The 25,077-nt window shown below is 54.4% G+C and overlaps 1 protein-coding gene and 1 long non-coding RNA gene across 2 annotated transcripts in view; one reads left to right on the top strand and one right to left on the bottom strand.

Moving 5' to 3' along the window:
* GTF2IRD1 (GTF2I repeat domain containing 1) overlaps nucleotides 1-6,663 on the bottom strand; it is a 102,755-nt gene extending 96,092 nt beyond the window's left edge. The window contains exon 1 of the mRNA XM_033110823.1: nucleotides 6,550-6,663. The gene's annotated coding sequence lies outside the window, so the exon portion shown is untranslated. The remainder of the gene's footprint in view (nucleotides 1-6,549) is intronic.
* Nucleotides 6,664-7,036: 373 nt separating this feature from the next.
* LOC117025101 (uncharacterized) lies at nucleotides 7,037-17,760 on the top strand. Its single transcript, XR_004423551.1, has 3 exons — nucleotides 7,037-7,346; nucleotides 9,783-9,870; nucleotides 17,408-17,760. It is a non-coding gene; the product is annotated as an uncharacterized LOC117025101 (long non-coding RNA).
* The last annotated feature ends 7,317 nt before the right edge of the window (nucleotides 17,761-25,077 follow it).

Here is a 25,077-nt window from a genome sequence, read left to right as displayed (position 1 = left end):
TTTGAGGACACAGGGGTTGGGGGGGCAATGGTGGGGTGCAGGGGGGAGGTGTGGGGGCAGCCCAGCTCATCAGGAAAAGTCAATCACTTCTGCACAAAAAACAAAGTTAAAACCAAATCTCTCAAGACACCCATGCGAGCCAGACTGTGACCCAGGGAGCTCCCTTTCCTTCAGGAGCCCTGAAAGACCAACGATCGTGGTGGACCCCATCACTCATGCACTGCCAGTCATGACACCCACCTGGGAACCCTGCAGGGTTTCCAGATGGTCAAACTGAGGCTTAGCCAATGCGGCAGCAGATCAAGTCACACGCAGCGGGCAGGTGGCAGAGCTGGAATCGGCCTGACTAGAAGTTTCTGTGACCAACTGAAATCTTAGTGCTGCATGCACCAACATTCAGGAGAAAAGCCACTGTTCATGAGAACTGACCACAGGCCGCGGCACATCCCAAACCTAGTATTTTATTTAAAACCCTAACAAGTAACTCAGACAAAAGTGGTTCTACTCTGGCCCAACGGGGGACACAGGGAGCTGGAGGCCCACACGTCCCTACCTCCTTCCCCTTGGCAGCCCCCGGGTCCCTCCAGGGTTCTGAGGAATCCCACCGGCTTTGGTTACCCGAGCTGAGTCTTACACTGATCCTGCACACCAGACGCTCTGTTCTCCTATTTACAAATGACCAAGTAGAGGCACAGAGAAGTGAAGCCACTCACCTGAGGTCACACAGCCCTGTTGTGACTGCCCTCCCTCCCTACCCCCAGAAGAAGCCCTGCCCTTGTTTCAGGAAAAGAGTTTTAGCCCAAGCTAACAAGCCACAGGAGTGGAGACCAGAGACACATAGCCAGAGACCCCCAGCTTCCCAGGGGAGTGGGGCACACAGAGAAGGGCAAGACACCCCAGGGCACAGACAGCTCCCCTCCCTTCAGGCCAGCCCCCGCCCCCCAGCTGTCCTGGGCCCAGAGCATCAATTGTTCCAGGAGCCCACCAGCATGGCGGAGGATTCAGCCCTGAGGGCAGCCACAGGCAGGTGTAATTTCATCGGGCCTCACTGTATGTGAGTCACCAGAACCCGAGGATGAAATTCCAGCTCTGCGGCCGGAGGCATGCGGTTCTCCTGGTTCAGGTCAGCTCTGGATGGGGGTAGGGTGCAGGCAGTGACTTTGTGAAAATGAGAAAAGGGCACCCCCTCCTCTGGGTGGTCCTGAGCCAGCGCTGGGCTTGTCAAGCCAGGTGTGCTGGATCTCCGCCCCAGGAGAGCGGGTGCAGCTGTGTGGTGGGTCCACACAATGGAATACTACTCGGCAAGCAAAAGGAACCTGATACAATGTGAGCGATGCATTATGCCCCAGGAACCAAGCCAACAGGCTGCACACTGTGATTGCATTTATGTGATACTCTGGAAGATGCTATAGAGACAAAAAACAGGCCAGTGGTTGTAGGGGCTGGAGCGGGGGAGCAGAGGGGGCTGGCTACAAACGGGCTTGAGGAGACTTTAGGAGGAGATGGAGTGTTCTACGTCTTGACAGGGGCTGGGCCATATGAGCATGCATTGGTCGATCTCCTTGGATGGCAGACTTGAGACCTGGGCATTTCACTGACTGTCTTTCGTCCCTCAGCACCTATATAACAACAGGTGGGTGAGCCCCGCCTACCTGCTGGCTGGCGGTGGGATGCCAGCACCTCGGACCCCGAGATGTGCTGCCTCTGCAAGTCTCACTGACTGCTGGATTGATAGGCAGATGGATGGACAGACACAGACCCCCGCCTCCATAAAATGTGCCTTGAAACTTCACAGATCCCAACCAGCAAACAGGCCTGGCCCTGTCCAAGCCTCCAGGAGAGAAGCCTGAAGGGTCTCTTCCAGCTGTGGGCCCAGCTGCTCCCGCTCGCAACTCCCCTGCCCTCCCCAACCACAGCCTGGCTGAGCGCCCTCAAGCTGGGTGCTCTCACCTCTGGCTTCCCAGCCTGTCTCCACTCCACACCTGCACCAGGGTGACCCACATACCCAAGAGCAGCTGCAGAGTCCCCCCAATGCAACACTGAGCCCCTCAAACCACAGTGCCACCTTGGGGCTCAGGCAGGACAGGGGATATCAACTCCATGTTACGTGTGAGCATACGGCTGGACTGGCGGCAAGGGCACATGAGCCATGAGACCCCGCCCCTCATTTCCTGGCCATGGGCCTCCTCCCCCCACATTCCAGGGACCTCAGCACAGCAAAGGCGCTAAGCGGGGGTGCGGGGAGAGGGCCCTACCTCAGATGGCGGCATGGCAGCATTTCCCAGCAACCACAATGCTGCACTCACCTAGCGTCCCTCCAAAGGGATAGCCACTCACACCTGGGACTGGTCCAGCAAGGACCTTCTCCTACCAGGGGCTCCGGGGACAGAACCTCCAAACCTTGCAGGTGGGCATCCGAGAAACAGCCTTCCAGTGATCAGGTCTGGCTCTGCAAATCTTGACTGCAAATCCTGATTTCATTTCTGACAGGCTGTCCCCGGCAACTTCCCTCTTCCCAGCATCTCTTATTGTGCCGTATGAACCAGTGGCACAGAAGACAAAAGCGGGGCTGCACAGACTGGGGACCCTGAGCCCCCCACACCACCAGGCCTAACAGGAGATCTGCACCTTGGACCACAGACTGGAGAATGCCTCACCCAGGAAATCAGGATCACTGCTGCTAGACTCAAACACACCCCGTACCCACCCCCGCAGCCTCCCATGGAGCCCTGAGCCCAGCTCAGGCCCCAGCCCCCCCCTGAGCCCCTCCCTCCCCAGTCCTCAATAGACCGCAGCTGTAGGGTTGCCAGATAACACAAGACCCCCGGTTCAGTCTGAACTTTAGATAAACGATGAGTTAAGTTTTCAGTATAAGTGATGTCCCCAAAACCGCATTATCCGTTGCTTATCTGAAATCCAAATTTAACTGGGCGTCCCTATTTTTATTAGCTAAATCTGGCAACCCGAAGCAGGTGGTCCTGAAGGAGAAAGACAGGTGGGCCTGCAAACAGCTCTGGGTCAGCCAGGCCCAGCTCCAGCCCAAGAGGAAGGGCGTTTGGAAGAACAGCTCTCCTCTCCGCCTGAGACACTGCCACCAGTCACCCCAGTCTGGTATGAACCAAGTACAGCCCACCAGCTCCTTCAGGAAATCTAACTCACCCCAGAGAACAGAGGCTCAGCCCCTGGCAGCTCCCTCCCCCCAGGTCTCTGAGCTTCTGCTGTCATCACTATAACCCACAGCACGAAGTCTGAAAGGACACAACACCGGCCCCGGTGAGCATCAGGATCAGACAGTCCCAGCCAGACATCACTGCACGTGAGGAAGCTGGGTGCCCAGTGTTGGGACCCACCAACACCTCCACACAGAAGTCTCCACGGTTATCCCGCCACCAAGGGGCACACCCATCCCACTGGAGGTGAACTGACCAGGTCCACCTCCTCCTTCTCCCCCACAGTCAAAGCCTTCCCCCCACTCTGCCCCTGTTTATGAATTCCTGCTGGGAATTCCCTTCCAGTCTCCCCAAGGTCCATGGCTCCTGGGCCCACATCCTGGGAGGTCCTGAGCCCTTGGCCCAGGGTCCTGCTCTGCTCTCCGGTGTTTGTGAATTGACCCTGCAGGTCTTGTTCCTGGGTACCCCCTAAGGCCTCTGTGGGCCCCATCATGCTGGGCACACGCACCTGGATTGTCCCAAAGAAACTGACTGCGTCCCTGGCTGCCGGCCATCAAACAGAGATGCACGTGAAGGGCCAAGAGTCAGAGAACTGAGAGAAGCGGGACGGATGGTGATACCTGGGCAGCAAAGCCCAGCTCAGGTTCAGAAGACACAGGCCAGGAAAACGGGGAAAGAGGAGGCCCTGGGAAGATGGTGAGCAGGAAGCTCAGACAAAGACCCTGGGATTCCTACCACCGTGGGGGGACCTGCCCCAGAGACCGGAATTTAGGAACAACAGGAGAGTCTGCTTAGCAATGTGGGCCAAGGCTCTGGAGCAGGACTTCATTCATTCATTCATTCAGCCACTCAAGCAGCCATTCACCAAGTATTTGGGTACCAGCCCTGGGGCACCAAGGAATCAAAAGCAAGTCTCAGTTCCTGCCCTGTCCCTAGGGCAACTGAGGAGACAGTCATGTAACTTTTGAGTGAGATCAATGTTGGGACAGAGGAAGGACAGGATAGCATGGGGACACAGAGGTAGCACCTTGGCCAGCTCTGGGGACCAACTCAGGTGTCCAGCCTGAGGACATGACAGCCAGCTAAGACCAGACCAACGAGAGGAAAAAGACAAATTCTATAACCCCTGCCCCCCAACTCTAGCCAGGCACGGCCATTACAGGAAGTTCACCTCAGGGGAAGGGTGGGAAGAACCTTCCAGGTAAGAACAGCATGTGCAAAGGCCGTTCAGGAAAACCACAGGATTCAATGAGGGGACCAAGGAAGCCTGGGTGGGCAGATGAGAGCTGGAGGAGATGAACCAGAACCGAGAATGAGGATGAAGCAGATGCGGTCTGTGGTTCCAAGGTCACACTTAGGGCATGATCGCCCCAAACCATCACACACCATGTCACCCTGAGATTCTTACCTAGGGTCTCTGATAACCAGTCCACTACCAAACTGTAGCCACCCTGGCTGCTGGAGACAGGCTGGCTGCAAGAACAGCTGCCTCCGAGGCCCCTCTGTTCACATCTGCCTTCCCAACTATTTCGAGCACTGTCACCATGTCAGGGGCTAGCGCAGCTCTGGGAGACTGCCTTAAATGAACACATAAAAAGTATCTGTGATTAGCACATGGCAATAAATGTCCCTTCCTCCAGCATCTAGAGAACAGCCCTCTTAAGTAGGTTAAGTGCACCCCTATAATGCTGTCTTCAAGGCCCAATTTTACAACCTCCCCCCCCCCAAGTTCTCCCACATTTTGGATGAGCGGCTAGAGTTCCAATCCTCCTGGTTTCCGCTGCTGGGGCCCTCTGGGACCCACTGAGTCAGAGCTGCGACTTTCTAGGTCACTCTCGGAGCAGGCTCCAGAATGGGGTGTGGTCTTAAGCCTCCCACTTCCCAAAAGCAGGTTGGGGGTTCCAACATCCTATCGCCTTGGTCCACCTGTCCCTGTTCAGGAGAGGTAAGTCCACCTCAAACCGTCCTGGGCCCTGCACTGGGTGGCTCACGAGGGCCACCTTACTGACCCCATCCTTGGTGTCGCTGTCCTGTGCCCATCCCCTCCCAGCCAGCAGCCACCAGCCACCAGCCTCCCAGCCACCGGTGCCTCCTGCTCCGAATAAATAATCGATGCTGGTGCCCTTTCCCTTTGGGAATGACGCTGCTGAAATAAATGGGCAGATCTGAGGCACCTCCCAAGCCCCGAGGCCCAAGGCCAGTACTGAGGAACGAGCAGTCCTAGCCACCGGGCCACCAAACACACAGAGGAACACGATGGCCAGAGAGGGTGAGAACAGCTTCTGGCCAGCCCTTCCTTCTGCCGTAGGCAGTAAGAGAAGCTCCGGCAGGTGCCTGCTATCTGGGCCTACCCGTCACCCTGCTGCCAGGCCCAGAGCAATCACAGGGCAGCCCCACACCCCACATCTCCATTACCACGCTCTGTCCAGGGCTAGTGCTTCTCCCACGTGCCCAGCAGGGAGACCCCTACAAGCTGTGCTCCCTGACTCTGGCTGTGATGGGGAGCCTCCAACCCCAGGTCTGTTCCTGGGAGGCTGGGTCACAGGGCCAGACCTCCAGAGCTCAAGCCCCCTCCAGCACCGCCAAGAGGGCACTCTCAGATGCATGGTCATCCTCTGGACCCAGGGCATCATGCCCTTCCCTAGCTGAGAATGTAACTGGGGAGCCCAGGAGAGGTGTGAAGCCCACCATTCCCAGGGATTCAGGATGGGGGGTGGGCATCACGCACCCTGTGGCTCCTCCACGGCCTGACCTCCCCACCCATCCGCAGAACTCAGGCACTGCCCACAGATGGGGCGCCCCAACTTGCTCCTCTGAACCCTTTGTCCCCCCCACACACACTGCCATCCTCTGAGACTCCTGCCCCCCACCAGTGGTTCAGATGTTACCGCTCAGGCCAGCCCCCTCCCCGAAGACCCAAACAGTGTGCTGGGCCAGTACTCGCTGTGTTAGACTCAGCCTGCGAATGGGGGGCACGGGCCAAGGGATGGCCCAGCCCGAGGAAGGCAGAGGTGGGGGGACCGCGGCCTTCCCAGCCCCCTCGGCTCCCACACGGGAGCGACCGCCTCACGGGCAGCACAACTGACCTCATTCGCCAACTGCAGCAGCCTGCGGGCGCCCGCTGCCCGCCCGGGGCGCCCCCCACCTCCGGAAGGGCCGGGGGTGACAGCTCCCGATTCCCACACCCTCCCGGCAGGTGGGGGCGGCCGTGCCTCCCCTCCCCGGGCCCGAATTATAATCCCAGTCACGTGCCTCGCAATGCACCCAAAAGCCGGACCCAGATTCTGTAACACCTTGAGGGGGAGGGGCGGGGGCCACGGAGGTTGGAGGAGAGGGGAGAAGGGCCTGGGCGCCCGCCCCCCGCAAAAGTTTCTCCTACCTTGGAGGATCCCCAAGCGCTCCTGCCAGCGGCGCCCCGGCCCCGGCCCGCGGCCAGGACGCAGCCTCCTGCCGCTGCCTCCTTAATTAATCCGGGAGAATAGGGGACGGCGCGGCAGAGGAGGCGCGGGGCGGCGCGCGCGGCGGGGGCGGGCGGGCGCGGGGCGCGGGCCGGGGAGGGGGCCGCGGCGGGGGCTCTCGGCCGGCCGGGGGGCTGGCGCTCGGCGGCCCCCACCCCCGGCGCGGGCTGCGGCGGAGGGCGGGGCGCGGCGCGGGGAGCGGAGCCGAGAGCGGGAGCGCGGGGAGGCTCTTTGTTCTGTAATCCCAGTAAGATTGCCAGCCATTCGCCCCGGCCCTAATCCCAGCCCCGCGCAACACCACCCTCCATTGGCTGCCATTTACATACGGGATTAGCCCGCCCGGCCCGCCCCGCGCCCTGGCCTGGGCACCGCGGGGGGAGTGCTGCGCCCCCGCCCCGCGCCCCGCGCGCGCGCTCGCGCCGCCCCAGCGCCCGCCACTAAGGGGGCCTGCGGGAGGGGCGCCGCGACCTCGGCGCCCCCTGGCTGCCCGGCGAGGCCCCTCCGTAGCTTCAGTGCTGGCCAGGGACGGATTAGGAAGCCGGGGCTCAGAGACCAGGCTGGAGGGTCAAGGTCACTCAGCGGGCGCGGGGAGGATCCCAGTAGAAGAGACCGGGGCCTGGAGTGACCGTAGGCCGGCGCGCGTCGTCTGGAGAAACTGAAGTCAGCACGGCTGGTCACTCCTGCCATGCCCAGGTTATCTTCCGGTGGTTTGGCCCAGGTACCTCTTTCAGCCTTTGTCCCCTGGCATATGAAGGAAGGCCGTTACATGCCCAAGGTCGCAGCAGATCCAGTTGGACACCGCAGGTCCCATCTTGTCTCTGGGCAGCCCACCTCCTGATCCCGTGACCCAGGTTTTTGCCACCACTTTCCCCCACCATACCAGGCGTCCTTCGGAATCAGGAAGCACACTTCCCATCTCTCCGAAGCCATACATGTTAGTTAACTCAGCACAAGGAGTGCCCTGAGCCCTGTGCTAAGCCCTTGCTATGCCGGACATTGCAGGGAGGGACACAAACCAGGCAGGCCCCAACCCCAGGGAGCTCCTGGCCTGGATGGAGAGAGCCAAATGTGGATTGGGAATCTACTCGGTCCTAGCAAAACCCGCAGGGTCTCCCCCCAGCCCCCTGGGGCCCTGTTGAACACACGGTGGGTACTTGGTTAAGGCTAACCTTGGCTGGCCAGGGCTCCTCCTGGCAAGCCCACAAGCCTACCAGACTGCGCTTTTCCCTGGCAGGCCATATTGGCAATACCCAGGCCAAGGCTGAGCCCAGAGGGGCTCCGGTGTCCCCTGGATGGCTTGCCCACAGAGGGTATTGGCCAGCGAAGTGGGGATTAGGAATGAGGTACACTCACTCTATCCCGTGCCGCCCCCCTGCCCCCTTAGGGTACCTCCTGTTCTCCCTCATCACCAGCAGGCACCTTGTGTGGTCCTTAGACCCACCTCCCCACCCGCCCTGTGCTGTCCTTGGTATGGCAGCATGGCCCAGGGGAAGAGCCAAGGTTGGGAGCCTGACTGTTCATGTTCACCTCCTGGCGCTTCCTTGCACCACTGTGTGACCTAGGGCAAGGCAGTTCACGTCTCTGAGTCTCCACTTCCCCTTTCCTGCGGCCTCTCAGTCAACTGCAGCGTGGCCCCAGGGTGGGTGACAGTGATGATGGGCTCCCTTGTTAAGCGTCTACTAGGCGCTGGGCAGAGTGTGTATCAAATAGCTGTTCGTACACTAAGCCTAGAGGAGGGGTCCTAGTGGCCTCATTTTACAATGAGGTGAAGTGACTTACTTAGGGACGTACAACACGTGAGTGACACTGTTGGGATTGGCTCTATAGGCCTCGTTTTGCCCATTGTCCTGTGGTCCCTCCATCACATCTGTACCTGCCCGTGAGGTGCTGACGGTAAGGCATGGCTCAGTGGGCCTGGCCGGGGGAAGCTGGTCCCAGAAAGAGCTGGCTGACTAGGCTGTGGTTTCTGGACAGAATGCTTCCTGGACCCTAAATCCTGGGGCAGAGTGCCAGAAGCCTCTGGAGCCAAAGGCCTAGACAGCTGAGGGTTGGTGTGTGCTCAGTACTGCCCTCTGCATGCAGAATCCAGAGCAGCAGTAATACAAGTGGAGCACTGGGGGTGGATGCCTCCACCCTCCTGCCTCTAGGCTGTCTTCCCAGTGGGAATAGCCCGCCTGACCCGAACGTTGTCCAGGCAGAGACTGTGGGCAGTGTGGCACAGCAGAAGGCCCTGGCTTGGCATGTCTAGGCCCCATTCAGCCGCATGTAACGGGTATAACGAATGGCTCCACATTCACTGGCTGTGTGTCCTCAGCCAAATCAATTGGCCTCTCTGGGCCTCAGCTTCCTCATCTGTAAAATGGAGCTAAAATAGTCCTTCATAAAATTGCTGTGAGGATTAAATGACATATAATACAGCAAAAATGTTTAGCGTAGTGCCTGGAGTATATTTGTTGCTTCATCTCGGGACGTCAGGCTCAGAGTTTGCTTTGAACTGTTCTGGGACGGGCAGCAGTGCTCCCTCAGCTGCAAGGAGAGTTTGGTTGAGAAGTCCTTGCAAGTGGCCACTCCTCACCCTCAGGAATTTCTCCTGCCTGCCTTATGAAGCCCATTTGCACTGGCCCTGCCACATCCTGCCCCACACCAGTCCAGGGCCCCGCCTACTATGCAGGTGTGGAAACTGAGGCTCCTCTCGCTGCCTTCTTCTTAACAGCCTTGAAGCCACAGGACTTCTCCCATTACAAAGCCCTTTCCATGCCCTTCTTCACTTAACCATGTGGGCCTAACAGTACCCATTTCACAGATGGGAATGTAGGATGTAGGGTCATTTGCAGAAGTGAATGATTGTGTACTGGGGCGTCCTGTTTCCCCATCAGCCCAGGAATGACCAAAGCAGGAGCTGGTATCTTCCTGGCCATGTATGTTCCAGGTTCTCTGACCAGCAAACTAGGTGCCAGGGAGAACTGTCCATATGGACTCAACCCCCTGCTCCCCTGCGGTTTGGGCCCAGACCTGGGTCCCTGATCTCCATGTATCATTTCCCACGATTCTGGGCCAATTCTGGCTCTTTGTTCCTTGAAGGTAAGACTCCATGGGGATAGGAAAATAGACAACCCAGTCATCCCCAACAAGGTAACCCTTCTCTGAACATTAGGGCAAGCCCAGAGGGAGCCTGGAGCTGTGATGCCCTGTACGTGACCACAAGGGACTAACGATGAGGACAGTGAACCCTCATCTTTTGGGTAAATACACTGCTGTACCGAGAGGCAAAAGACTGAGCTGCAGGAGCTCAGGGTGAGCAGCAGGGGTAGACCTCAGGACTCCTTACCCCACCTGCTACTCCTTCGCACCATCTCTGTGGCTTTCCTTGTATTTTCGTCAATGTGATTTTATCTGGATGAATGCCTCTGGAATCAACTACCCCTATTTATTTTCAGAGCAGTATATCTCTTATTCCATCATGGAAACCAAAGGGAAAATAAAATTCGATATTTGGAAGTAGACTTTCAAAGACAGCATAGCGTGCAGGATCCATGAGACAAGGGCAGACGAGGTGGCCACAGATGGTAGCCAAGATGTTAACTGTCTCTACCTGCCAGGGCGCGGAGGTGTCGTGTGGGCTGCACAGGGGCAAAGGGTAGGTGATGGGCTTGTTTGGGGGCCCCAGAGTCTGTGACTTAAATCTCCAGCCCCCTTTCCCCACGAAGGGCCACTCCCAGGCCTCCTGGAATCTCCTTTCATCTGTCTGGGCTCTGTTCTCCTGGAGCTTTGTCTCCATGGCTGGTCTAGGCTGCTGAGGACAAACCATTTCCTTCCCTGAGGTCTTTGATCAGCAGAGTAACCTCTTAGAGTCCTCCAAACCTTCCGGAACCCCCAAAATAAAGCCCTAGTGTTGGGATTTTAGGCACCCTGGCAAGCTGGAGCGGAGACAGCTGGGACGTAGGGAGGTCTTCCTCTCAGACGTGGGCAGGTCTGCAGCCAGCCTCGCAGGCACTCGGCTTGGCCTGGTGAGTAGTTGAGGGGAGCGCTGGCCAAAAGAAATAAGTGACCCACAAATGCACGCCACAGAGGAAATTTTAAATTTCTTTGTAGTCATGTTAAAAAAGTAAAAAGAAACAGGTGAAATTAATTTTAATAACATATTTTATTTAACTCAACCTATCCAAAATGTGCTCATTTCAACGTGTAATATTTTAAAAAATTAAGAAACCTTACATTCTTTTCCTTACACTCAGTCTTTGAAATCCAGTGTTTATTTTACACTTGTAGCACATCTCAATTTGGATGAAACAGACTTTATTATGTGACTCGTGGCTACTTATTGGACCATGCAGGTCTGGGGGATAGTTTTCCAACTCTTTTTAAGCCACAGAGCCTTTTTCCAGTTGATTCTCATATAGAAACTCAGTTATAAGAGGTGCACATGGTGCTGCACATGGTGGGAGCAGGAGTGAGGGTCCTGGAGCTGCCCTTATAAATACGACTAATAACAATATCTGACATTTATTGACTCCTTACTCTAAGCCAGGTGTGGTGCTTAACGTTTCACATCAGGCTCCTTCTATGGAAGAAATAGGCTCAGATAGGTGCCTGAGGTCATGTCTAACATGCCACCCAGAACTGGGTATTACTGAGGCTGCGGAGAGGCCTCCCTGACCCCTAGCTGGGAGGGGCTGGGACAAGGGGGACAAAGGCATTGCCTCTTATGTAGCCCCCCACAAGGGACCCCTGTTTTCCAGGTCCCAGCACCTCTCCTCTCCCCCGCCCCGACCACAGCCTCCCAACCACAGCAGGAACCAGCAGGCTTTATTTTCTAGCAAGTACCAGGCAGCTGCTCTGCTAAGCAAATTTAGTTATAAATCAGTGAAGATTTAGGACAACTTCAGGGCCAAAAAAGGAAAAACAAGGGAAAAGCACTTCAAAGCAACTTCCGCAGACACTCAGAAAAACAAGGTCTGTTGGAGAGCTTTGGGGGGACTTCTGCTTAGTGTGTGTCTCAGTGGAGGGCTGGGCGGAGAGGGGACACCAAACAGCCAGGCACCCTCTTACCTGCTAGAAGCCTAGCACGGCAAGAAGCTGAAACTCAGCTGCATCTTTAAGGGGGGTTTCTTCTCTGAGCCTCAGTTTCCTCACCTGCAGAAGAGGTGGTGTTACAGCCCAAGGCCTACAGTGAGTTCAGCCCCAGCCTAGAGCTTGGCACACAGATGGGGATCAGATGTGGCAAGTGGACAAGCTGGGACTGGGGGTCATGTGAGAGCATCTGCCATCTCAGCGCAGCTGTTGACTTTGGGGGACCTGGGCCTCAGTTTTCTCACTTGTATGCTTGTTAAACGCGCAGGTCCAGCTCCGTCTAGGAGATGCATTGGCTCAGACGTGAGGGGTACGGAGGTCTGGGACTTTGCATTTGTACAGAGTCCACAGCTCTTTGTGACACACATTCCAGTTCAGAAGTATTGAGCTTCGTGCTCTCAGAGCCGTTTGAGCTCTGGCATCTGTGGTCTGACCACACAGCCATGCGGTACCGGCCCACAGCCACCTCCCTTATGCCACAGGGCACTCAAGGCTGGCTCCTCTGTCACAGGCTGCCAGACTAGCCCTGGGGAGGTAGGGCCCTGCTTCCGTGCCAAAGTGCCCCTCTGCCCCAGGCATCATGTACACTCTGTCCCTGTTCCTGGGAGCTCTGGGCCAGCAGTTATATGTACAGCAATGAAGGGGCCCTGGGCCCTGGAGCCAGAAGGGGCACCCGACTCAGCCTGAGGAGGGAATGGGGATTGCAGAGGCCCATGAGGAACCAACTGGACAGCCCCCTCCAGCCTGCATGCCAAAGACCCACTGGTTCAGGGCCCCAGCACGTGCTAAAATAGTTCTCTACCACCCCAGGATTATCTGGGAACCCAAGACCCTGCTGCACTCCCACCCCCACCCCAGGAGAAGATACCACACAGATCTCCCTTTTTCCCGCCACCAGCCTCTTATAGCCCCCACCCCCTCCAAGGGAAGGTCTGGCCCAGGCCTTGGAACCAAGTCCTTGCTTTTGCATGAGGGAGGCCTTCGCATGGCGCCTTTGCATGCATAGTCCTACACCTGCCTGCCCCCCAAGCTCAGCTCCTTGCGCTGCAGACCTCAGCCTTCCTGACTGCACTGACCGGGCCACCCACCCCACCAAGGCCCTCAGAGAGCACCTGGCCTGATCAAAACTTTACATTGGGTGAGAGATTATTTCATCCCTGTCTAACTCATTAAATTCTAAGCTCATGTGAGGGCAGAAGTTGGGGGTGGGGTGGGGGGAGCTTGTGCACCTTGGCAACCCCAGTCTCCGGCTGGGCACACAGAAGAGTTCTACAAACATTTGCTGAATGAATGAAGGAAAGAAAATGGACATCATCTGTCTGCTTTCAGGTGACTTGTTGGTCTCTATTTCTCTCCACGTGTTTGTTGCTCTTTTTAGGTAGCTCCAGCACAGTGTGTGCATGGGTCTTTCTGTGTCCTTGTTTCTGCCTTGGCCTCTGTGTCCCCTCCCATACTCTCTCCGTGTCTGATCCCAGCTGTCTCTCTCGATTGTCTCTGTCTCTGTCTAAATCAGCTCTGTCTTTCCTGGGATCTCGCTGTCATTTCTCTCTCTCTCAGCCTTTATCTCTCCCAGCTATCTCACTCAGGTCTGTTTGTCTCTGCCTCTGGGACTCTGTCTCTCTCTGTCTCTGGGGGTCTCTGTGTCCATTGCTCTCTGCATCTCTCTCTCTCTCTCCTTGTGCCTCTGTCTCCGTCGTCTCTGCTCTCTGTCTCCTCCTCCAATTCTGTCCGCTGGAATCTTTCAAGAACAGCGAGAGGCATGTAATTGAGCTAGGGCCGTCTCCATGGTTGCAGCTGTGGAGTAACTGAAAGATCAATTTGGAATGACTGTCTCTGTAATAATTGCGCCTTAATAGTTTCTGTGAGGCATAGTGGGGCTCTGTGTGAGGTGGCCAGGACCGCTCTGGGACTCTGGCAGGGAACGGCCACTCAGAGTCCCCAGTATTCCTGGGCCAACCTCTGGAGGGGACACTTGGCCTTGGCTAGAAACAGAAGGGGGTGGGATCGAGTGAGTGGGGAGGGAGCCAGTCTCACCCCCCACACACCCTCCCAGAGGTTTTCCTGCCTCTGTTCCCACCGACTGTGCCCCGCTTCTGTTTATAATTTATGCTTATGATCAGAATTATCAGCAATAATGATAACATGATTATAATTGCCGAGCTGCCTGGCTCAATTGCAGCGCTGTTGGTAAATATTATGATAGAGAGTAGCGTGAGGTCACTGCCTCCCAGAGCTTGAGGGACGCGTGGGGAATAGGAGTGCCACAGGGTTGCATGTCCCTCCCCTGCTTCCCGCCAACCCACCCACTCTTCTGCAGACAACTCGCTGATTGACCATTTGCTCATCCATTTTAATACCCAACAATCCTCCCCATGTGTAACTGAAACCATCCCTGCTGTAGCCTAGGCAGTAGCCACTTAGATGCCTGAGGGCTGTGGGGCACATAATCTGTCGCCCCACCAACAGAGGGCACTCCAGAGCTGTGGTGTGACTTCCGCCGGGAGGTGAGGCAGCCTAGAGAGGATGGTTCTTCCACACCTGAGTTGGATTTCACTGGTGACTTAGTGCCCCCAGAGCTCAGAGGTGGTCTGAGGGGTCTTGGCAGAGGGCTAAGGAGCAGGACAGCACCACTGCTGTAGGCACAGGTCCTGGGAGGCGGGACATTCCTGGCATCCAGAGACCCCCTTTCTGCCCAGGAGAAGTGAGGCTGGAGGCCCAGGGTAGGAGGACTGCAACCTGCCTATATAAAAATAGTCCCTTTAAGAGAGCCCACCCCGGTAACCCAAGGACGGGGTGAGATGTGCCCACTGCTGCCAGCCAACAGCCCCCCTCACTCCACCTGTGCCCCCCAACAGCCTGGAATCCCTGTCAGTCTCTGCTGCTATGGGGTCCGTGTTTAGAAAAGGCTGGTGGGCTCTGATAGTCTCTGAGGCCGTGAGCAAGGACAGCAGTGCCCCAAAGGAGGGCCAAGGCAGCAATGAGGCCACAGCCGCCCTGTGGGTGGTAAGGAGAAGCTCAGCACCCCCGGGTTCTGTCTGGGGACTCTGAGGCTCAGAGAGTCTTGCCCAACTGCACAGAGCAGCAAGTGGCAGGGCAGGATTTGTCCAGGGCCCATTTGTGGTGACTTGGAGCCTCCCGGACAAGACGAGCCAGCCAAGCCCTAGTCCCTGATGTGCTGCATTATTCATAAGCCTGACGTTCCCCCCTGGGTTAAACATTCAGAAGAAGTGTTTCAAATCCACTTGCCTGCTCTGAAAATAAATAAAGAGCAGAGAAAGCTGGTGCTCATGGAGGCGGTGGGCCCAGACTCCTCAGAGCCCTGGAAAGCTCACAGATGGCCTATTTCTTTCCCCTCACCCGGGGCCGCTGAATGGTGGGGCCAGAGATCCATGAGCTTGGCTAACTGGGCAGAGCCCAGAGAGCGCCTGAAGCGCCTCTCTGCCTACTTTCCCTGTCCTGGCCCTGGGGACAGCCCAGCCCCCAACATCCCACGTGACTGTGACCCTTGGGACTTGTTAGGTTCTGGGCAGTTGGTACAACCTCCATGAACTGGGAAGCTGATCAGGCCCAGAGAAAGCCTCAGCTCCTTGCCAGAATCAGGCTGATACACACTTAACGGGCGCTATTGTGGCCTGAAAAAATAAGAGGCACCACTCCGCTGTCTCCATCACCTGGAAGATGCCCTGAAGGTTCCCCGCTCCCCGACCCGCCTCCACACTTCTCCAGAGGAGCACAGCACACAGGAAGCCCTCAGCACCTCCACGTGCCCGGAACGCCAGGGTGGACCTCCCAGAGGATGCATCAAAGAGGGAAATGTTAATTTAGTTAAATGAACATTGATCTTAAAAAGGAGGTTAGTGCTCTGGACCAAGGTCACAGAAAATGACCTTGGTTTCAATAGCAAGAGGGCAAATTGCAAACTGTCCATTTGAAGTTCAAGAGGGGTTGTCAAGTGGTCAGGGATGGGTGGGAGCTGCACCTTCAACTGGGTTGGTCAGATGAGGGAGGAGAGGGGAAAGTAACCCAGGTGGAAAATGTAGGAGAATACATTCAACTAACTCATCAGCTCAGGTCCCCAAGGAGATGGGCAAAGCGTGTCCTTGTTCCCCGGGTGACAAAGGGGTGCAGTATACCGATGCAGGGAGCCAGGGGCTCACCCTCTGAACGTCCTTTCCAAAGCCCCATAACCACAGGTCCCATGCCAGGGCCCCACCCCGCACCAGGGAGCTGAGTTTGGGCTGGACTTCAGCCCTCTTCTGCTTCTCGGTACAAACCGCCTAATCACTGAGGCCCTCAACTGTCGTGTCCCCCAAGGCTGAAGGCTGGGACACTTTGAGATCTCAGAGGGGCATTCAGGTGACAGAACGGGACTATTTGGTCCACTCCAGAGCAGGGAGGCAGGAATTGCTGAGCAACTGCAGGCAAGTCCCTTCTCTCTGAGCCTTAGTTCATTCATTTGTATTAGGCTGGTGCAAAAGTAATTGCGGTTTTTGCAATCGTTTTAAAAAACATGAGGACTTTATCTAACATTTTGATAAATTTATCTCATCTTCATTCTAAATGGTCTAAAAGGGGCCAGCTAACCAGAACCAAAGGGAACCCAGAGATAAAGAGAAAGAGCTCATTGGCCCAGTGGTTAAGAGTACAAATTCTAGCTAAGCCCTTTCTAACTGTGTGTCTTTGGGCAAATAACCTCACCTCTCTGTGCATCAGTGACCTCACTGATCACATGGGGATGAGGAGTTTGCTCGCCTGGAGGAGGTGCCATGAGAACTAAATGAGTTCCTGAGTGCTAAAGGATCAGAATGGTGTCTGGCATGTAGAAGGATCCAGGGCCTTAGCTGTGAGGCCCCTACCCCCGGCCGTGGCCCCATCCCACTGTGGCCTGAGGGACCCTAGTGGGGTGGTGGGCCAGACACCTGAGAACACAGACACACTGGACATCTAGACCGGCCATGCCAGGTCAGTGGTCTGGCAGGCTGTGGGCGGGCGAGCCAGGCTGAAGTGCAGGCCACACTGAGCTCACCAGGCCTCAGGGGCACGGGGTTGCCTCCACAGGCAGCCCCTCACCCCTAGGACCCCAGCACAGCATCTGCCCAGAGCGGAGCCGCTTTCTAATTTATTCAGAGCCCACCTGCTCAAGGCGGCTAGCCCCCTGCCCTCTGGGCTCTCCTGAGAGGTGCCCTTTAACACTTCTGGACATCTGAGCCTCCTGCCCAGGCTCCCTGACAGCACCGTCCAGCTCGGAGAAACAGTTTGTCCAGGCCCAACCTATCCCAAACCCCGCTGAACCTGGAGCTTCCTGTCCCCCTTGATGGCCGAGATCGTCCCTCCCTAAGCTCCTGCTCATTTCCAGTTAGCTGTCCCCCCCAGGCCAGGGCTCTGGTTTGTCTTGTTCTCTGCTCTCTGTCCTGACCCAGAGCACTGCCAGAAGAAGCTCAGTACATGTGTGTTCATTGAATGAGGGGGGAGGGGCCTGTTTAGGGCCTGGACCGGGAGCACTGAGGACCCCCTCTCTGAGGCATGGTCTTCCACCCTCTCCTGCTCTGGCTCCTTTAGGGCCGGTGCCAAAGGCCTGGAGCTGCTGCTCAGGTGGTCACACTTGCCAGGGCCAGCCCGGCGCTCGGAGAACCCTAAGGTTCCTGGACAGATGACCACCAGGTGTCCTCAAAGCCCCCTTGTCTGCCAACATTCTGTTCCCTTCTCCAGGCCCAGCTCTCATGTCGCCGCCTCCAGGAAGGAGTCTCTAATCTCATGCTGCTCAGCCGCCTGGCTGGGCCCCTGCAGGCCCCCAGCACCCCTGCTCAATCTGCTTTGCAGAGAACTGGGAAAAGAAGAAAATACCGCGTGAGACACGCTTCTCCTCCTGCCTGGTCCCTGAATGGTTCAGCCCCAGGGCTGGGGCCAGCTATATAACTCCAGAACAAAAACGTGGGATACACTGTTCAAGAAGCAGGAAAAATGTGTCCTTAAAAGTACTGAAACATAAAACGTTTTCCTTCTGTGGTCTCTCTTTTGACTTCTCAAGGTGTTTTGTTTTTTGATTTGCGATTTGATGTCATTCTAAGTACAGAAAAATAAAAAATTTAAATTATTCACATTTTGACATCTCATTTTTTTTTTTAACTTTTATTTATTTTAAGTGTGTTTTTCCAGGACCCATCAGCTTCAAGTCAATCTAGTTGTGGAGGGCGCAGCTCACAGTGGCCCATGTAGGGATCAAACCAGCAACCTTGTTGTTAAGAGCACCGAGCTCTAACCAACTGAGCTAACCAGCTGCCCCGACATCTCATTCTTTACCATTCATTTTTATGTTGTTCAATGCCAGTCTTGAATGCAGTTATAAGAACATTTAACTTGTATATAGAATCACCAAATTTACACAATTCATATTGTGGCTTGTACGTGCATATATGTATTTCATTCTCACCCCAACAGTGGAAATACTGAACAAAAGTAACTCAACTGTTTTTATTTCACTTCTTGATACACAACTATCCCTCTGGCTTCGGCTTATGATATGTAAGGAAGGACTAAGAGGAAAAGAAACTACGAGTTGCCCTATCTTTCCTTTTCCTTCAGTGTCATCATTGTGGCTAATACGGGGAAGTAAACAAGTAAGAAAGGATATGACAGGGTGCCTTGGTTCTCTGTGTTTCTTAGAAAGCCATTGCCTTCCTTCTGCATTTGGAGCAAGGTTTGGTTTGAAGAGAAAGCAGGGCCTCTCACGGCCCCCAGTGGTTCCTTGATATGAGATACTTGCCTTGTATTTGCTTGAGTCTCGCTGAACTGCCCATCCTGCGTCCACCGAAATTCCCTGCCCGTGGGGCCTCGCCAACGCTGTATGTGAATATGACGGCACGGAAGGGACAAACATGTCCTGAGTACCTGCCCTGGTCCTGCTCCTGCTCGCTGTCACGTTGGATTCACTTACAGAACACACATTCAAAGATAAAATTATGAAGAATTTCGAGATGGCAACTGCAGAGCATTAAACCAAGCGTGGAACCTGAGCACAGGACCTTGTGTGGCCCAAGAAGCTGGCCCTGCCAGCGAGAGCAGTTCGCTCATTGCCTGTTTGCACACTGGCCCGCAGGGCTGTTGCTTTTTTCTGCCAGAATCCTGGGGGCCAAGCTCAGTCTTGCCTCCCCCCCACACTCCCCCGAAGGCCTGTCAAAGCCATTGCCCCAGCATGGTCTCCCTGGGTCATGGGCCCAAGTTTCAGCTTCAGGAGCCCATTTGCTATCCCCCCCTATTCTAGTTTCTCCTCTCTCCCAGAAACTAGAAACCAGAAACCTTTCTCCCCATCCCTGCTGCTCATGAGTTGTGCGGCCTTGGTCGCTACCTCCCCTCTGTGAGTCTCAGACAGCAGCGATGCCAGGGGCTCCCTGACTCCCTCTAAGAGCTTGCCATTGGCCAGGCTGGTGGGGGGTCAGGGGGGCAGTTGTCCTTCTCTCTCATCCACCTCTTTGTCACACTTGGGGACATTTTAGCGAACTGTCAGTGTTCATAGTCCCCCAGACTTCACTGGCCCCGGGCCTGGGGCAGCCTGGCCCCCTTCCCAGGTGGGGGCTGTTCATCCCACAGTGCACTGGTTTCCTTCCCACTCGGCATTTCTGCTGGCACAGCCGTATTTTCAGCGCTGGCACTGTGTTCGTATTTAGGTCAGGCCTATTTTAATTCCGCTGGGACTAATGCTGGGCTGGGACCGCTTTCCGGGGCTGACACAGAGAAGTGCTGGGTTGGTTCAGCCCAGCTGGGCTGCTGAGAGTTTGGCGGAGGGAGGAGGGGAGGAGGTGAGGAGGGAGGCAGGGGCAGGTGGCCTCTGCCCCCAAACCCTGGCCCATCTGGGGCCTCACACCCTGTCCCAACACACACACTTAGCTGGTGAGGAGGAGACTTGGTTCATGTTCCACCAATGTGCAGTATGATTTGGGCAGGTGATGCCCTCTCCTGCCTCGGTTTCCCCGCCTGTCATGAAGCGCTGCTTTGATGATGCTAGCCAGCACGTCTAGGTCCTTGGCTCCCTGATTAAGAGCACAGGCTGCTCCTTGCTAGCCGTGTGACCCTGCCAAGTGATAAAACCTCTCTGCTCCCAAATGTCCCCAGCTGCAAAATGGGGATAAAAATAGGACCAGTCTCAAGAGGATACTGGGAGTGAGATGACAGAAGGCCCGTGAAAAAGGCGGTCACGTGGCCCCTGCCTAGTGCTCTGTAACTGCCTGGCAGGAGGTAACGGGTGGTGGTGTCATATTTGTCACTGGTCATCCACGCCGGGTGCCCTCACCTCTCAGCCCCTCGTCAGCCGAGGCTGAGCCTCAGGGGCCGGCTGCTCATTGACATTCTGACCACCAGGCTCCGCACCCAGGCTGAGGAAACCTAGCCCACGTCTAGCACCGGATCTGGTAATTAATACCCTTGACGGGTGTTATTGGAATGAAGCAGGACCTGCACGTGACTTGCTTTTTAATTAATAACCAGGCCTACTCACGCCCCTCCCTCCTCCTTCTGTCCTTGAGGACAGGCTGGGGTGGGGGCCCAGTGTCGCCCAGGCCTGTCCAGCTACGTCTGGAGGGACAGGTGCAAGGCAGGGCACAGGGAGGCGGCCCCTGGTCATTCCCCGACATGGACCCCAAACCTTCCCTGTGTAGGACAGGGAGCCAGTTCTGGGTCGGGCCGGGCCCAGGGGATACCCAGATGTGGCCTCCGACCTCGGGGAGCATGAAGCCCAGGGTGGCCAGACCCACAGACACATTGATCCCAAGAGCAGGTGCTACAGAAGTCTCTGGAAGAGCAGAGCTGGAAACAACCAGCTTGGCCGGAAGGAGCTGGGAAGGTGCCTTTGAGCTGAGGCCTGAAAGATGACATAGCTCTCCTGGTGGGAAAGAAGACGGTGCTGTTCCAGGAGTGGCCTGTGCAAAGGCTCAGAGTCGGGGTGAGGCTGGCGTGATGAGAAGGGGCGCTCCTTCGGCTGGAGAAATGGGGAGTGCTGGGGACACGGTGGGACACGAGGCTGAGGGACCAGGCAGGACAGGCCGGAGCACAGGACTACAAGCTTAGCTTTGTCCTGAGGGCAACGGGCAGCCTCGGCAGGTTGCATACAGAAGAGTGACATGGTCATACCTGGTTGTTAGAGTCGCTGCTTGGCTGTGCAGTGTGTGGAAGGCACTGGTGGGAGTAGAACTGCAGCGGGGATGCCTGGTTATTAAAAGCCACCGTTGACGACCAGGCGCTGAGGCCTGGTCTCCCCACCAGGGGCCCAGGAACCTGGCCCTTCTCAGGGCATCTGGCCTGGCAGCCTCCCTCTACTCTTAAACTTACCTCCTTCCTCCTGCTATTTTTAATGTAGCATCTTGTTGAGATTCAAATGAGCATCTCCAGTCTGGGCTCCTTTGCATAATTTGCCTCAATTAACATTTTCAAGATGCCAATTAAGACAGCACACACCCCCAAGTAGGGACCCCGTCACTCTGGAGGGACCCGGCTTCTCAGGAGAGGAACACACTACCCTCATCCTGAAAGCCAAGTTCCAGACAAGGACTTGTTGAGCTTGACTGAATGTGCTTGGGCAGGCCCTTGGCCTCTCTGTGCCTCAGTTTCCCATTTGTGAAATGAAGGGGCTGGTGGCATGATCTCTAAGGGGCTCTGCCCACTCCTGGCTCAGAAACCATGCATGGTCTCCTTTCCCCCTGGCAAACTTGTGAGGATGAACCCATTTAACAGATGAAGAAACTGAGACCCAGAGAAACAGAGGGATTTGCCCGAGGTCACTCAGGGCTTCGGTGTTGGAATTCGACCAAGTCCTTTCATCTCACCCAATAGGGTCTCCTGAGCTCTATGGACTCCCAGGGTATTTGGAGAGACCAGACCTCCACTGCAAAATGATGACAGGAAAAGTGAGGCAAGCCAGAGGCACAGTCCCTGAGGGCTGGGGCAGCCAGGAAACCCTTTTTTGTTTCTCCGGTTTCAGCCCCAATTTGCCTCCCTCGAGAAGTCTTCCCAGATCACTTGCTTCTCTGAGCTACTTTGTCCCTTACTGTCCATGTTGCCCACCATCACCTGATCCTCTCAGCTGGTCCTCTTCTCCCAGCATGTTCTGGTCTCCTTGCTGGACAGGGCTTCACTGAGGACAGGGATGGAATCCCCTTCATTCCTGGTTTTCTTGCCTCCTAGACCCATATGTGGCTTAGCAAACAGGGCTGGTAGTCCCTGGCTGCCTGCATTTCCAACAATTGGCAGGACACTCCACATGCGCTGGACGTGTGAATGAGTGCCCAGCGCACACAAGGGTCTCCCTTTCCTCAGCTGGACTGAATGTACGCCAAAGGCAGGGCCCGAATTATCTCCTCTTTTTGGCCAACAAGTCCTACCCTGTAGGGCTAAATTTACTGTTGGGACTCAGTAAAGCATTTGGGGATTTAGGTCACTTTGCTTCTCAGGTCCGTGTCTCCTCGTCTGGAGAATGAGAATTCACATGTTTTTATGGAGCGTCGCTGTGTGCAGGGCACAATGATAAACCCTGGGACCCATAGAGGAGGCAGATCGGACCATCCTGGTCCTCTCAGAACTTAAATTTAGTTGGGAGACAGACACATCTAGGAATAATACCAGTTAATTAGATTGATGCTCTGAGCAGGGTAAGCAGCAGGCCATGGTGGGAGAGACACCAGTGTCTGAGTGTCTGAACCGCACCTACGAGGCTGAGGCCAGGCTAGGAGAAGGCAAAAGCCTGAGCACAACTGAGGAGACAGGTGATAGTGCAGGAAACCAAGAATAATGAGTTGTCCAGCTTGACCCAAATGTGGGAGAGAAGGCAGGAAAGGGAAGCGGTAGTGCTCTTGGAGCTGGGGGGACCTCTGTTGTAATGTTGGAGGGGGCATGGCACTTTTACCCACCTGGCTGAGATGGTTGGTATCCTTCCCATATGCCCTTGCCCAATCTGGAGTCCCCTGCCAACAGCTTCCCATAACTCTGAGGGCAATGTCTGGTCCCAGGTGAGTGCCTGAACACCCTGGGGGACGCTCAACCACTGAGGGGCAGGAGCTGGTGACTGACCCCCCCCCAGCAGCCCTCACTCAGTGGGACGATCCTGAGGCATGTTGTCCCCAGCTCTCAGAGGGTCCCTAGCAACATGGAGCCCTGGAGGTTACCTGCTCGCTAACACGTTCTTCACTGGCATCCGAGTGTCACCTCCCAATCACTTGCACCTAAATCGTTGGGGAATCCAAGAGAAGACAGCCAGAATTTCCCATTTCTCTGGTCAAGAAGGGGAAGACATATTGCAGACAAGATGGGAGGAGCCACCCAAGAGGGCAGAGCTGAAGGAGCCCTGGGGAAGGGAATTGTTTGCAGCTGTAGAGGTTGAGACACCCGGAATGTAAGGGTCTGTGGGAAACAGTGGCATCTTCATCCTTTCATTTGTTCTGTTATCTGGATTGCACCTCGTTTCAGAGAGGACGTAAAGCCACTTTTAACCACGTACATACAACACTCATGTCAGTTGGGGTTCACCCTGTGCCCTATGAAGTGACATTGTTCCGTCGCAGGGGCTTGGTCCTTCAGGTCACCACTGCAGCCTCCCGTTGTGCACGCTGAAGCCCAGTGTTAACATGACTGGTTTGTCTGGCACACCTGCCCAGACCACACCTTTCTGGTCTCTGTTGGGTACATGCAGGTAAGTTTCACGTACTGGGTTTTTATCTTTTTTTAATTGGTTTGTAGGAATTCTTTATATATGCTAGATCCCAATCCTTTGTCAGTTATATGCATGGCAAATCTTTTCCCAAACTAATATCTTTCATTTTGTGTCCAATATTTAGTTAGTAAGAGAATTCACATAATTTATTTATCAGGAATTTTAGATTTTAATTTAGTAACATTTGTCAATATTTTTCTTAAAGATTTGTGCTTTTTGCATCTTGTTTCAGAAAAATTTTCTATGACCGATTCTGTTGGTGATGTCTAATATCCATTCTGTTCTTCCTTAGTAACAAAATTCCAGTTTTTAGGTGGACATAATGACACCCAGTTATAAGACTACATGTCCCAGTCTCCTTTCCAGCTGAGTGTGGCCATCAGACTGACATCTGGCCAATGAAATGTGAATGGAAATGTTTTATGGAAGTTCTAAGACATTTCCCTCCTTTACGTTCCTCATTGTGCCATCTGGAAGGCAAATGTGATGGTTGGAGCTCCAGCAGTCATCTTAGACTTTGAGGTGGTATCAGTTTGGAAGCAACATGCTGAGTACAGCAGCCACAAAATTAAAAGCCTATTGCATGATATGACTGTGAGTCAGTCATAATAGTTTTGTTTTGGTTTGGTTTTGTTGCCTACTTCTAGAGTGATTACACTGGAGACAGAAATGATCATAAATAAAAGAGCTTACTTAAGCCATAATGGCTTTGGGTTTTTCCAATGTAATACACTTCCCTATCCTATGTGTACATTTTCTTTTAAAAGTTTCACAACTTTGCTTTTCCCACATAGTTCTTTAATTCATCTGGAATTGATTTTTGCTTATGTGGGAGGTGGGAATCTAATTTTATCCTTTTTCCATATGGACAACTAGTTGTCCTAGCCATCGTTTATTGAATAGTCCAAAACAAAACAGAAGGTATTTTGGAATACATTTAGTAAAAGCTATTCAAGACCTTTATAGATAACATCATGAAATTAACTTAGAGATGGAAAAATTTAAAACACTTAGATAAACACAGAGATATACCTTGCTCACAGATGGGAAGATAATTCTCCCTTAAATCAATCTATAAATTCAATGACACTCCAATCAAATCCAATCAAATCCTGTTGTGGGGTTTTCAAATTATATATGCAAAGATAAAACAAAACAAAAAGAAAACAAATTAGGAAATTAGGAAAAATAAGGGCAAGAAAATAAGATGAAATCATAGGTGAGGACACATATAGTTGTCAGAGGTGGGCCACACATTTTCCTCGGAAATTCTTGGCAACTGATACACAGAGGGAAACATGATCAGTTTTTGTCTAATAGATAAAAGCACACCATTGCCAGGTAAACAGAACAGTTCTTGGGGTCGGTGGAGGAATGGGGTGGAGGGTAGGGGGGCAGGCGGTGGGTGATGGCTATAGGGCACAGTTTCTTCTCAGGGGGATGAAAATGTCCTAAGATTGATTGTGATGATGTTTGCACAACTCTGTGACTATACGAAAAACCTTTGAATTATGCACTTTAAATAGGTGAATTATATGGTATGTGAGTTAAATCTCAAGAAAGCTGTTAAAAGAAATAAAAGGAGAGCTGACTATAATTAAATATATATATACCAAGGGTGCCAAAAAAATGTACACAAGTGGACACTTTGGTCAGCGTTGCTCAAGCAGTAGTTTGCCGTAAT

The sequence above is a fragment of the Rhinolophus ferrumequinum genome, chromosome 7 (assembly GCF_004115265.2).
Source record: "Rhinolophus ferrumequinum isolate MPI-CBG mRhiFer1 chromosome 7, mRhiFer1_v1.p, whole genome shotgun sequence".
NCBI lineage: Eukaryota > Metazoa > Chordata > Mammalia > Chiroptera > Rhinolophidae > Rhinolophus > Rhinolophus ferrumequinum.
This window is presented reverse-complemented; position numbering and strand designations above follow the sequence as displayed.